The sequence below is a fragment of the Solanum stenotomum genome, chromosome 7 (assembly GCF_019186545.1).
Source record: "Solanum stenotomum isolate F172 chromosome 7, ASM1918654v1, whole genome shotgun sequence".
In the NCBI taxonomy this organism is placed as follows: domain Eukaryota; kingdom Viridiplantae; phylum Streptophyta; class Magnoliopsida; order Solanales; family Solanaceae; genus Solanum; species Solanum stenotomum.
Window position 1 is genome coordinate 11237237 of NC_064288.1, and position 13555 is coordinate 11250791.

General features: G+C 34.8%; 1 protein-coding gene and 1 pseudogene across 2 annotated transcripts in view; one reads left to right on the forward strand and one right to left on the reverse strand.

The window, feature by feature from the left end:
- The window catches only part of LOC125871845 (chromatin modification-related protein EAF1 B-like), a 286021-nt gene that overhangs the window by 55476 nt on the left and 216990 nt on the right, over positions 1–13555 (reverse strand). The window lies entirely within an intron of this gene.
- Positions 8166–9452, forward strand: LOC125869637 (uncharacterized; annotated as a pseudogene).

Here is a 13555-nt window from a genome sequence, read left to right on the forward strand (position 1 = left end):
TTGGAGAGGTACAAAGCTAGACTAGTAGCTCAAGTATATAAACAAGAATATGGTTTGGACTATGAGGAGACTTTTGCTACTGTTGCAATGATGACGACAATTCGTGTGTTGCTCACTATAGCTTCCATCAAANGACATGATCCTATCTACGCTGGTGACACAAGTTATGGGTTTTGAGTTGTTAACTCTTACCCAAATCGGTGCTCAATACTATTGACCATATCATATACCAAGTGACCAAATAAATTCTTCCATTCCTTCTCTTTGTCACTCTGAACGTAAAACATCTGCCCCAGATCGATATGGATACTCTCCAGGTAGATACGGTCCGTCGTATGCCTTACTTACTACTTTGAATTCTATTTTTGTCTCAACTACTTACCAACAGGCATCAAGTCATGCTTGTTGGAAAAAGGTAACGGAAGAGGAACTTTCGGCTTTAGAAGAAAATCATACATGGGATTTGATATCTAAATCGGCTGAAGCTTCTGTTATTGGGAGCAAATGGATTTATTCTGTGAAAATGAAGTTTGATGGCACGTTGGAGAGGTACAAAGCTCGATTAGTAGCTCAAGTATATAAACAAGAATATGGTTTGGACTATGAGGAGACTTTTGCTACTGTTGCAATGATGACGACAATTCGTGTGTTTCTCACTATAGCATCCATCAAACGGTGGAAAGTTCATCAAAGGGATGTGAAAAATGAATTTATGCATAGTGAACTACATGAGGTTATATACATGAAGCCTCCCCAGGGTACACCAAGCTCAACCTGATATGGTTTGTCGTCTTCAAAAATCTCTATATGGTCTCAAGCAAGTGCCACGTGCACAGTTTGAGAAGTTTCTATCTACCATCATAAATGCTAGATTTTCTCAATGTGTTTTTGATTATTCATTATTCTTCCGGCACTCCAATACTGGTATGAAAATTTTACTATTGTATGTTGATGATATGATTATAAATGGCAGTGATTAGAATTGAATTGTACAACTCAAGAATCTTCTTAATGCAACTTTTTAAATGAAGGACCTTGGCATGTTAACATATTTTTTTGGGGTTGGAGGTTGAATATTTGCAGGATGGTATCATGTTAAGCCAAAGGAAGTATGCAGAGGATCTTATCACACAAACATGTCTAAGTGATTAGAAGGAAGCTCACAAATCTATGGAGATCAATGTGAGGTACAAAAATGATGATGGTGACCCTTTTGCAGAACCAACATTGTACAGGAGGCTCATTGGTTGTCTAATTTATTTGACAATAACAAGACCTGACATCTCTTATCCAGATCAAGTCTTGAGCCAATTTGTTACAAATCCTTGCCAACATCATTTTTTTGCCCTCCTCAAAATCATTCGCTATGTTCGGAGTACAATTAATCGAGGTCTTTTCTTTCATTCAACATCATCTCTAAATCTCGAAGGGTATGCAAATGCAGATTGGGAAGGATGCCCAAACTCTCGAAAGTTTACGACAGGATGGTGTATGTTAATCGGATCATCACTTGTCTCATGGAAGTGCAAGAAGTAGCCAAGAATTTAAAAACCATAAACAGAGGCAGAATATAGATCAATGTCAGCTGCTTGCTCTGAAATTGTGTGGATACGTCGATTGATGGCAGAACTTCATATCTCTGTTGATGGCTCCACTACATTACATGCTGACAATACTAGTGCAGTACAAATAGCAACAAATCTGGTCCACCATGAGAACAAAAATCGCATTGAAGTGGACTGCCATTATATTCGAGAACTTGTTGTTAATCAAGTCATCAGTCTTCGACATATAACGTCGCATGATCAATTGGCAGACTTGTTTACAAAAGTGATAACAAGGAGCAGACACCAATTCTAATTATCCAAATTAATGTTTCTTGATAAGTAGCATCAATTTGAGAGGGGATGTTGACCATATCAGATATGATTCCAAATCATTCTGTTATGATTCAAAATATCTAATATGATTCTTAAATATCCAGAACAATATTCTAATTTAACTAAGCACAATCACACCATTGATATTGTTCAAGATATGATGTGATATTTTGCTAGAATTATGCATGTACCTTTGTATATAACTAGTGGATAGTTTATCAATTGTAAAGGATAGAAATACATAATAGTTTTGAACTCTTTTTGGTCTCTGATTTCTCAATTATTATCAAATACTACTCCCAAAACATGCAATAATACTCATACTGTAAAGATGTCCCCCTTTAGGGGAAAACTGAAAATCTGATACTTTGAGTCTATGCTCAATAATGCTTCTTTAAAACTAAACTGAACTGAACTTAAATGACTTGACTATGCTTTTCTGAAAATCTTATTTTGACTCACTGTTCTGCATACTCTTTTATCAATGCATTGAACTTGCTTTAAAGACTGATTGAAAATCCTTTCTCTAAAACTGATTATGCCTTCTTTAAACTAGCCTTGTTTTCTTCACGGAGATAATGCATAAGAACTGATATATCAAGGCTTTCATAAAATTCATAATTAAATATGGTTCATGTGGTGAAATAAGCATTATCAATAATTAAGAATCGTCCAATCAATTAATATACTAAAATAGACACTACAAAATCAATATTCATGATAAGAAAGTAAGTAGAACCCTCAAATGTAGTAAGCCTTGGGTTTGAAACCCTAGTTGAATCTTGCTAACTGAAATTTCGATGTAGGGCGTGAGGAAGAACTCATTAACTCACTATGATAGCTTTACATACCTTAAATCACTCTAATTGAAACTCTCAGTTCGAAGAGAAGCACTAAAAGTCTCTTCTTGAACTTTAGGATGAGTTCTTATTTTTGCTAGATATGAGAGAGAAAGATTTGATGTAGAATCTTATTAAGAATTTGTGATTAGAGATTGAAATTTTTTAGAACTAATTTAGATACATGAGAGTAACATACTTTGGTATTAAAGATGCAGGAGATTAGAGAATTTGAGAGAAAATAAGCCCCAGGTCGTCCAAGATTAATTTTATAATGACCACCGTCTTAACTTAATAAATATAGAATTTTGAAAGCTAGACTCTCAAAAATTTATTTGGTGTGTGCGGTGCACCCACCCAGGCTACTGGGAAAATGGCCTAGAGGGTGATCCCACGCTACCAGGCATGCGGAGCACACAATCAATTTGACATCTCTCTAGTAAAATCAGAAAACATTTTACTCAAGAGTCGGGTTGACGATCGGTTAGTGACATTGGAAAGAATTATTGTAGGTCTTTAATTCGATAGGTCACGGGTCACCTAAATCTTACTATTCTGAGAGGTATGGTCGTTTGAAGTTGACTCTTGTAGGAACTCATGTGAAAACATAGCTGATAGAAATGCTTTGAATTTGGCTTAGTGTTTGAGGTTCCTGACGACCCTAAACCATATCTGATATACTTACTACACTTTGTAAAGGACCTTAATATATATGCACAACTTAGAATTCATTGGGTCCAGACTTATACACATACAAAGGATGATTAGAATCTTTGCTTAGAAGTTGTTGGACGTTACATAGATTGTCCCGCATTTATTTGGGTACTCAAAGAATTGTGACAGAAAGATGGAGAACACTTCAATTCATGGCCGAAAGCAAATGAAAGTCCTTTGACATTTCTTGATGTGACACATGTCCATCCACTTTTAATGCTCCGAGTACGTGTCTTCTTGTGATTGGATAAAAACCATGGCCGACCATCCAGGCAATACTGACGTTTTTTTTCCAAAATCTATATATGTTCTTCCATTTTCAATTTACTTCCTTCACACCTTCTCCTTAGAACTTTCTTGTCGTTCTTCCGACTTTCAAATTTTATCTGAGTTTCATTAAAGATTACCACCTTCTTAACTATCCTTTGACTTGATTTATCTTGAATCTACGACATAATTACAACTTAATAGGGGAGGGTGGGGGGACATAGTCTACAATAGCAATTTGAAGGCACAAACCACAATTGAGGGCGAGGATTTGGAGAATGAAGATGTTGGGTGAATCATTTTACAAATGACCCATGAATTTTTACAAATGATTCGATTTAGATTTTTATCCAAAAATATTAACCCCCTTAAGTTTTAAACTAAAAATTATTTTAGTTCTGCATAAATGGAAATATTTATTCATGTGGACTGTTACTTGACATATTTTTTTTAATACAATTAGAGAGTGCACACTACATACAATCATCTATTAAATGATGTGTGTTTTAATACATATATGGTTATAGTTTAGGTAGAAAAAAAGAACAATTGATAATGGAAGTGTGACTTTGACCATTTAACTTTATTTTTTAAAAATGTCTACTTTCACTTGTCGAATTTAAAAATCAAGAGATAATTGATAATGGAAGTGTGACTTTGACCATTTAACTTTATTTTTTAAAAATGTCTACTTTCACTTGTCGAATTTAAAAATCAAGAGATAATTTATCAATTAGTTCTTGATAAATTGGACCTTCACCAACAAGATGAACAAAAGTTCATGTATCAACCAACTTAACTATTAAGATTTGTTCCCTCTAGTCCATATTAAGTGAACTGTCATAAGTTTTTTTTTTTTTATAGTTCAAAATAAGTGAATTTTTCAAAGTTCAAGATATTTGTTAATTGGATTTTTTTTCTTCATATTTATCCTTTCTTTTAATGATGTTGTTAACTACTTTACATTTTTAGGAGAATAGTTTAGGAATAATAATAATAATTAAGAATAGCCTTTAATATATGTCCTTAATATTTTTCTTTAAGAGGAGTTTTATATCCCAACAATTCACTTAATATAGACTAGAGGAAGTACCATTCATTTCCCCAATATATTTGTCAAAATATTGAATTAATTATATTCAAAGAATGATATAGTAAAATTAGGGAAAAGGTACAAGTACCCCCCCCCCCCCCTAAAATATGACCGAAATCCCAGAGACACACCTTAACTAAACTAAGATCTTATTACCCCCTTGAACCCTTTTTTTTTTCTTTTTTGTAAATTTGTACATCTTTTTAGCTTACATGGAATCCAAATATCTCCCACGCGCCTCAATTGCGTAGAGTCACAGAGTGTGCCACGTAAGACAAAAGGTGTACAAAAATACAAAAAAAAAAATGANGGGGGGGGGGGGGGATAATAGGACCTTAGTTTAGTTAAGGTGTGTCTCTGAGATTTCGGTCATAGTCTAGGGGGGTACTTATGTCTTATCCCAGTAAAATTACTCTTTTATTTATTTCTCGTTAAGGAATATGACAGGTGTGTACCAACTCAGACCTGAAGAGTATAAAAGTTCTTAAATACTAAAAAAATACTTATTACAACCTTTGCATTTCACAAGGTTTTAGGGTTTTGCTTTCCCTTTTTCCTTTGCTTTTGAATTTTCAATTTTTCGTCTTCGTCTAGGATTACCAGGAGACTGAGTTTATTCAAGTCCTTAATCTACTCAGGTATATACCCAAATTCAATCAGAGCTTCTCATTTAATTGATATACACGTCCTCACTATATATGATAATGATTTATACTATTTTTTTCTTCTTAAAGTAGGTAGATATACTCATTTGTGTCAGAAGCATTTTTATTGTGTTTTTTTACTCTATGTTATTTCATGTTCTCCTTGATTGTATCGATGATATGAGAGTCATATCCATCACCCTTCGTGTCCACCGTTCCAAGAAGACATTGACCACCCAACTTGAAAAGGGCTACCTCAGAAAAAGCTGCCTACTTGTAGTAGAGTGAATACTACCTAATGAGGAGCCGTCGAGGCTCTCCCACATTAATAGCTAGCTTTTGCAATGTGGAAGAGTGGATATTTAGAGTCCGCAAAATTTGTAGAAGAAAGTTATTGTCTATACATATGGTCTTGGGAAATGGATAACTTTTGAGTCAAGTTAGGTGCAAATGTTCATTAATATCTTTGTATGATAAAATGTAACATGGAAGCAAAGTGTATCGCTTGCTATTTATAAATAGGCAATCTAGAGTTGGCAGATGGTTTAGACAGGACTCTCAGTGAAATTATAGTAGTGGCGGAAGGAGATTCAAAATATAAATTTTGAGATAAATACTAGAAATATACCTAAGATTTAAATATATGATCTAAAACAGATTTTGAACCCCATTTGCCACTACACTAGTATCTTCCCTTCTGTCAAATGTGATTTAACGATTTACACATAACTAGGAAGATTATGTTTGCCTTAATTACACAATATAATTTTTTAATGAAGGGGATCAAATTAACAACATTGCCAATACCTAGTTCCACCACTTAATAATAGTTCTAACTGCTAACTACCTATTCTAAATGGAACTGTCTTCTATAAATAGTACTTAATAAGTTTAATAAAATATACAGGCTAAGTTGATTGTTTTCTTCTAAAATTTGNGGGGGGGGGGGGGGGGGGGGAGTAAATTCAATAATAGTGCTAACTGCTAACTAATATTTCTAAAAAATTAGGGGTGAAGTAAATTCAAAACATAACAGTAATGGGTTGAAACCAAAAATATGTTGTATAATTTTTGACAGAGATTGTTTGTGCATTTCTGAAAGGAGATTTTTTTTATTCTGCTTTCTAAACTCATGAGAACCTTAAATTTGTACCTACTGAAAGGATTTGAGAGTATATTAGGACTGGTCTATTGTGGGATCTACTAAAAAGAACCCTTCAAGGCCACAATTTTTCTGATGCCACGAGTAACTGTTGGGTTTTAAAAGATGTGAATGAAATTGAATAGTTGTGACTTCTATAAAGAGTTTCGACTTTTCTGAAGAGTTGCGACTTTTCTGAAGAATTGTGACTTTTCTGAAAGGTTGTGACCTTTCTGATAAGGCACAATAAGTAGCCATTCACACTACCATCTATTGTCTATAAATAGAGGTGTTCCTCTTATTTTTCAATAACAAAATTATGAACTTCTTTCTTTTCTACTAAATATAGTATTCTAAGTGTACTTTACTTTTGTTGAGTGGTTTGCTGACACCGTGCTTTTGAGTATCGATACACCGGTGAGTAAGATTATTCTATTATGAGAGGATATATTCCATTGACCTCGGGTACTTGAGGGGACTAATTTCCTTAAGAAAACATTGTGCATTCAGTGGGCTCAATTTTCTTTTTTGAGAAAATATTTTGTTTATTATTTTTAATTTGTTTCAGATTCTATTTTCTTAACTGGTTTTAAGTTTCTAGTTTTGAAAATATTCTTTAAATTTTGTTTTTTCTTACCAAGTTCTTCAAAATTATTGTTCTAAGTATCTTAGTAATAATTTCACACCAAAGGTGGCTTTGAACTTTAGGTATTTATGTCAAGCATGCTGCATTATACACAAACATTCTGCTGATCAACTTTGATGTTTCCTTGGGAGGAGAGTGTTTTTGTAGCTCATGCCGAAAGGTCTAACATTTATCTTCATCTGAAGCATAACTTCTTCAAGTAAAAAATTAGCTATCTTGTTTTCCTGGAGAATATGCCCAACTTTTGTCTTTTCTCCTTTAGTTGTTTTTTTCTCCAATATTTTATAGCCAAAAATGGTTTGCTTTCTACTGTGGACTTTTGACATTTCTTTATTTTTCTACGGTTTCAGACTTCTATTGGTATCAACAGAGTTAGAGATTTCCAGCTAAATGTCTTCCAAGGAGGAGGTTGGGGAGAGTCGTGCACATGTTGTATATAATGGGAGTGCTTCTAGAATCAATGAAATTGGGCTTCAACTTTATCCAGTTTCTGAGTATGACTCTGGCGAAGGCTTACCATATGCTCCTGTAGATTGGCCAAATGCTGGNTTCAAAATTATTGTTCTAAGTATCTTAGTAATAATTTCACACCAAAGGTGGCTTTGAACTTTAGGTATTTATGTCAAGCATGCTGCATTATACACAAACATTCTGCTGATCAACTTTGATGTTTCCTTCGGAGGAGAGTGTTTTTGTAGCTCATGCTGAAAGGTCTAACATTTATCTTCATCTGAAGCATAACTTCTTCTAGTCGAAAATTAGCTATCTTGTTTTCCTGGAGAATATGCCCAACTTTCGTCTTTTCTCCTTTAGTTGTTTTTTCCTCCAATATTTTATAGCCAAAAATGGTTTGCTTTCTACTGTGGACTTTTGACGTTTCTTTATTTTTCTGCGGTTTCAGACTTCCATTGGTATCAACAGAGTTAGAGATTTCCAGCTAAATGTCCTCCAAGGAGGAGGCTGGGGAGAGTCGTGCACATGTTGTATATAATGGGAGTGCTTCTAGAATCAATGAAATTGGGCTTCAACTTTATCCAGTTTCTGAGTATGACTCTGGCGAAGGCTTACCATATGCTCCTGTAGATTGGCCAAATGCTGGTGACAAGTGGGAATGGCGGGCAGGGAAAAGAGTTACAAGTTCAGGCGCCTTTAGAGATAGATATCTGTATCTTCCGAAGTATTTTAAGGCTCCAAAAGGTGGAAATAAAAATGTTTTTCGAAGTAAGATTTCAGTTAAAAAGTATCTCCAATATGAGTATCCTGACATGGATATAAACCAATTTTTTGCCTCATTTAGTTGGATGATTCCTTCGAAGCAGTCGCCAAGCTCAAAAGGTTAGTTTCGACAGGGCTCTTTGGTATATATCATGTAGATATTTATTCGGTTGTTTGCATCAATTAAAAAAAACACTTACCACATTTTTTTATTGACCTAATGCCAACTTTTTTTTCTTTTTAATTAGATATTGATTTTGACTCAGATATGAAAGAGATGAGTACATCTTCAGGGACAAAATTGCAATCTTTACTGTCTGATTCTCCTATAAGAGCCATTACTTGTAAGGCTGGTAACAAAATCTATAGCAGTTTAATAGTAGAAAATCCTTTTCCGGCCATTCTTTGTGGTATCTGTTGCAGTGAACTTGGTTTTTGCTGAGACTGTTGTTGTATCCTTTGCTGCAAAACTATCAGTTCGGACTATGATGGGTACAGTTACATTCGATGTGAAGCAATAATAGAAGGCTACATATGTGGACATGTTTCCCATCTAGACTGTGCTCTACGAGCTTACATGGCTGGGACAGTTGGAGGAAGCATCAATTTGGATGCACAGTATTTATGTCGATACTGTGATTCAAGGCTGGATTTGGTTCCACATGCTTTGAAGCTTTTAAACACCTGCACATATGTTGTTTCTCGTGCTGACATCGAAAAGATTTTGAATGTTGGCATTTGTATTTTGCATGGCTCACAAAAAAGAAGTGGAAAAGAGTTATTGCATCGTATTGAATCAATCAAGGGAAAGGTATAACTAATTGATGAATTGTACGTTTTTTTCCTTATAATGCTATCTTTTTTCCATTTGAGGTTTACAGTTACCTGAATGACCAATTTGATAATCATATCAGCTTATGAAAAGAGTCTGCATTCAAGATGTATTCAAAAAGGAAAGTTGTGTGGATAGCACTGGTAACTTCTCTGCCCTCTCATCATCTTGTTTGTGTTGATCTGTTACTTTGACTTGAATATTTGTATCTAAGCAAGACATTTCAGTATGTGCAAATGTGGTTCTCTTTTTATAAGTATTGTTTATTTCAGGACACAAATATATACATTTGTTGATTTTTTTCAAGTTAACTACCCTATAGTTTAGACGATTAGATAAAAAAACATATTATATAAGGTTTAAAGAGATAAAAGACACAATTGATCCAAAGATTTTTATACTTGTTCAAATCACCGATGTGTTGCCTAATCCAGTCCCCTTGGTTTCCTTAGAGCTTGAATGTTTCTGATTAGACAAATAGCCTATTGTGAACTCCTTGATATGAAAGATTACAATTCACTTGTTGGTAACATCCTCTACTCGTATAGTTTTCTCATCTCTCTTTTTCTTTTCTTTTCACTAGTTAACTATATTAAATACAATGTTTTTACAAGATGAAACAGTGACTAGGATACGCATGTGCTAACTTGTTTGCATCTTTAGAAAAGTCATTCTTCCTTGATGAAAGTCAATCTTCCTTGATTATGATAGGGTGTGCTTTCCTTCTAGTAGGTTGCTGACTCGTCTTGATTTCATTTTTATGCAAGTCAATCTCCTCGATTCTGGTACAATCATTTATCAATCTTCCTTAATTCTGGTAGTGTGTGACTTCCTTCCGTGTTTATATTTATGCTTTCTTTTCACAGGTTTTTGATGTATCTCTTTTTTTTCCTGCACAGATCATTTAGGATTAGTGTCATCATTACAACATAAAGTTAATAGAGCTAACAATACATTATTTGGTTTCGTCAACATTTGAGTTCTGAGCATCGGATGGGAATTTCGTTAGTTTCATTGCTTCCAGAACGTCGAGTTTGAGCTAGTAGAGTGGTATGTAAGGTTTTTGAGGCCTTAGGTTGAGAGTTGGTCGTTTAGGCGAGAAGTTGATCTTTTGGTCTAAAGAAATGTCCAAGTGGGTATTTTTGTCTAAATGATTTTTTTTTTGAAAATCCAAAGATTTCATTGAGTCCGGAATGTCGAGTTTAGTAGGGTGGCATCTTTCATTTATTTTTATCGGGTCTCAAATAAATCTTAAGGGTCCATTTTGAGATTTTAATAAGTTGGAGATTATATTATGTTGCTCGTGTGGGGGTTGATTATATTGTGTTGCCTGTGTGGGGGCATAGATATGTTGCTTAACCTATGTTGAGGCCTTAATTGTTGTTCTATTTGCTTTGACAACATGTGACTCATGAGTTGCATGTGATAGAGGCTTGTAATGCTATTTGACCTGTAATGCCCGAGTGAGGGACTGAGTTGAAAACATTATAATTCTTTGAGTAAATGAAATGCTTTCTAAATGGAATTCACTTATTTCAAATGAACTCTTTCCCACTTTTTTTCATATGAGGGTGTATATCATGATTCAATTGAGTTTTGAGAAATTTAGATTATTGATACATGTTGAGTTGATTATTGCCTCCATGTTATATATGTGTTGTGATGCATCCATCCTCATTCATCATATCATGTTCTTGGGAAATTGAGAAAAATGTGGAGATTCCTTTTGAGAAATAAAGTGAGACACCTTTTTATATCCTTGACCACGCTAAGGTGGCAAGTTGATGAGATATTGAGATTGTGATTTGGTATATGAATTGCGAGTCCCCCATGGGTCCTTGTCTGGAATCCTTAGCTCGACAGGGTGTATATGACAAGTTGTGCGACAACCTTGATTCCATCGTACCACCACATAATTGCATCATCTCACTGCATTGCATTAATCATTTGAGTTGCTTGACTTGTGTGTGTTATGGGAATTGTTGTGACCTTATGCGTTCACTTTAGTCGCGCCGTTCATTATAAATTGGCGGCACTAATGCCGGAGTGGGACTTCTTTTGTATCTAGGTGGAACCGCTCATTAGTTAATTTATAAGCTGATTAATTCCTTTTGCTCAGTTGGCCAAGCCTATAGAGTACTTGTGGGTTGTTCTCACCACTACTTCTGAATCATTTTTTATGCAGATTCTGGTTAGGGTACTCCTCACGGTGGCTGATCATTTCTAGCTTTGGAGATCTTTTCGGAGTGGTGGTGCGATCCTGTTTTTGGATCACCATTAGTTCCATCTGATATTTTCAGTCTTTATTTCTTATCGGAGACTTATGATGTGTTTCATACTCTAAAGTTGTATTAGATGCTCTTTATACTTATGCTACCTGGTTTTTGGATATTCTTTGTTGTTCTTTTCTATCGTTTGTGGCCTGACCACCCTTTTGGAGTCTCGTATGTGTGTTATTATTGGCTTACACACTTTTTTGGGGAAGGGGGGGGGGGGGGGTTGGAGTGTCTGTCATCATAACCTCGACTTTTGGATCGTGACAAAATGCCTCTCAATTTGACAGGGGGACATATTTCAAGATACTCGAACAATCTTATCTCCAATTCCACATGTCATTATTCCTTGAGAAGAGCATATCTTGTATTGTTTATTTAAAGTAGAACAAATACTAAAACTCCATTCTAACTATTGAATTTCTTTTAATTCTCATATCTAACTATACCTCACTTTCATTTGGATGCAAATAACGTCAGTAAAATATGAAATATTAAATATTGAATAATTGAAGGTAGAGGTGTTCACGGGTCGATTTGGATCGGTTATTGGTAAAAATCAAAATCACACCAAATTAATCGATTTTAAAATTATCAAAACCAAACCAAATCAAATATAATATACATTTATCGGTTCAGTTGTTATCGATTTGGTTCGGTTATTTAGTTATTAACCATAAAAAATAAAATAAAATAAACAATTCCTTCAAAACGTGATAAAGGTGACAACAATCCATTCAAAACCAAAAATAGTTAGAGTGATTGACATTATAGAAATTTCAATCATTGAATTTACTAAGAATAAAGCTTTAAAATTCACCATTTTGGCCTAGTCTAGAAGGAAAGCACAGTGACATTTTCAATCCTAGAAAGAATTGTCATAGACACTGTCATAGTCCAAACCATATTCTTGTTTATATACTCGAGCTACTAGACGAGCTTTGTACCTCTCCAATGTGCCATCAAACTTCATTTTCACAGAATAAATCCATTTGCTCCCAATAACAGAAGCTTCAGCCGATTTAGATATCAAATCCCATGTATGATTTTCTTCTAAAGCCGAAAGTTCCTCTTCCATTGCCTTTTTCCAACAGGCATGACTTGATGCCTGTTGGTAAGTAGTTGAGACAAAAATAGAATTCAAAGTAGCAAGTAAGGCATACGACGGACCGTATCTACTTGGAGAGTATCCATATCGATCTGGGGCAGATGTTTTACGTTCAGAGTGACAAAGAGAAGGAATGGAAGAATTTATTTGGTCACTTAGAGTTTGGGAGACCTGGAGCATCGTTTCTATGGATATGGCTGATGAGAAATGGGGAAAGATAAAGCCCCCTTGCTTTGGAGAAGAAGATTTTGGTTTTAAGCTAGGAGTGTTGGGAAATAACCTTTCTGTACTTATTATGAACGTCCTCCTCACTCGCGTAAATATATGGGTTAAAGAGGAGTATGGGGTTAAAGAGTCCTGGACAAAAATGTATACCATAAAGTGTCTCAACGATCTTGACAAGCATTTTCTTTACCCATCATGTTACATGTCAAATAAAGGTGAGACTCTGCTTGTTTATGTAGCATCTAGAATGATACAGAATCAAGAGGATACACCATTTGTTATAAAAAAGATATGCGATGATCCGATTAAATATGCAGAGGTTACTAACTTTGGTGCCCGTTTGTCGAATGAAATCTACATTGAAAGCCTTGTATGTCTGCTTTCACAAAACCAACAAGGATTAAGCAACAATAAAGGTTGTAGGTGCTCAAATGAATTACAATTGTGTAACTTATGATTTGTAAGTTTCTACTTAATACATGTCTCGCAAGTGCAGTTCAATTCTTCTTCTATTGTCAAATATAGAAAAATACATTGTATGTTTAAGGTTCTTTTGGATACAGCCTCTACCTTCTCAAAGGTAGGGGTAAAGTCTGCATACATACTTCTCTCCCTAGACCCCACTTGTGAGAATACACTGTGTTTGTTGTTCCTACATTGCATGTTTAAGGGACATCA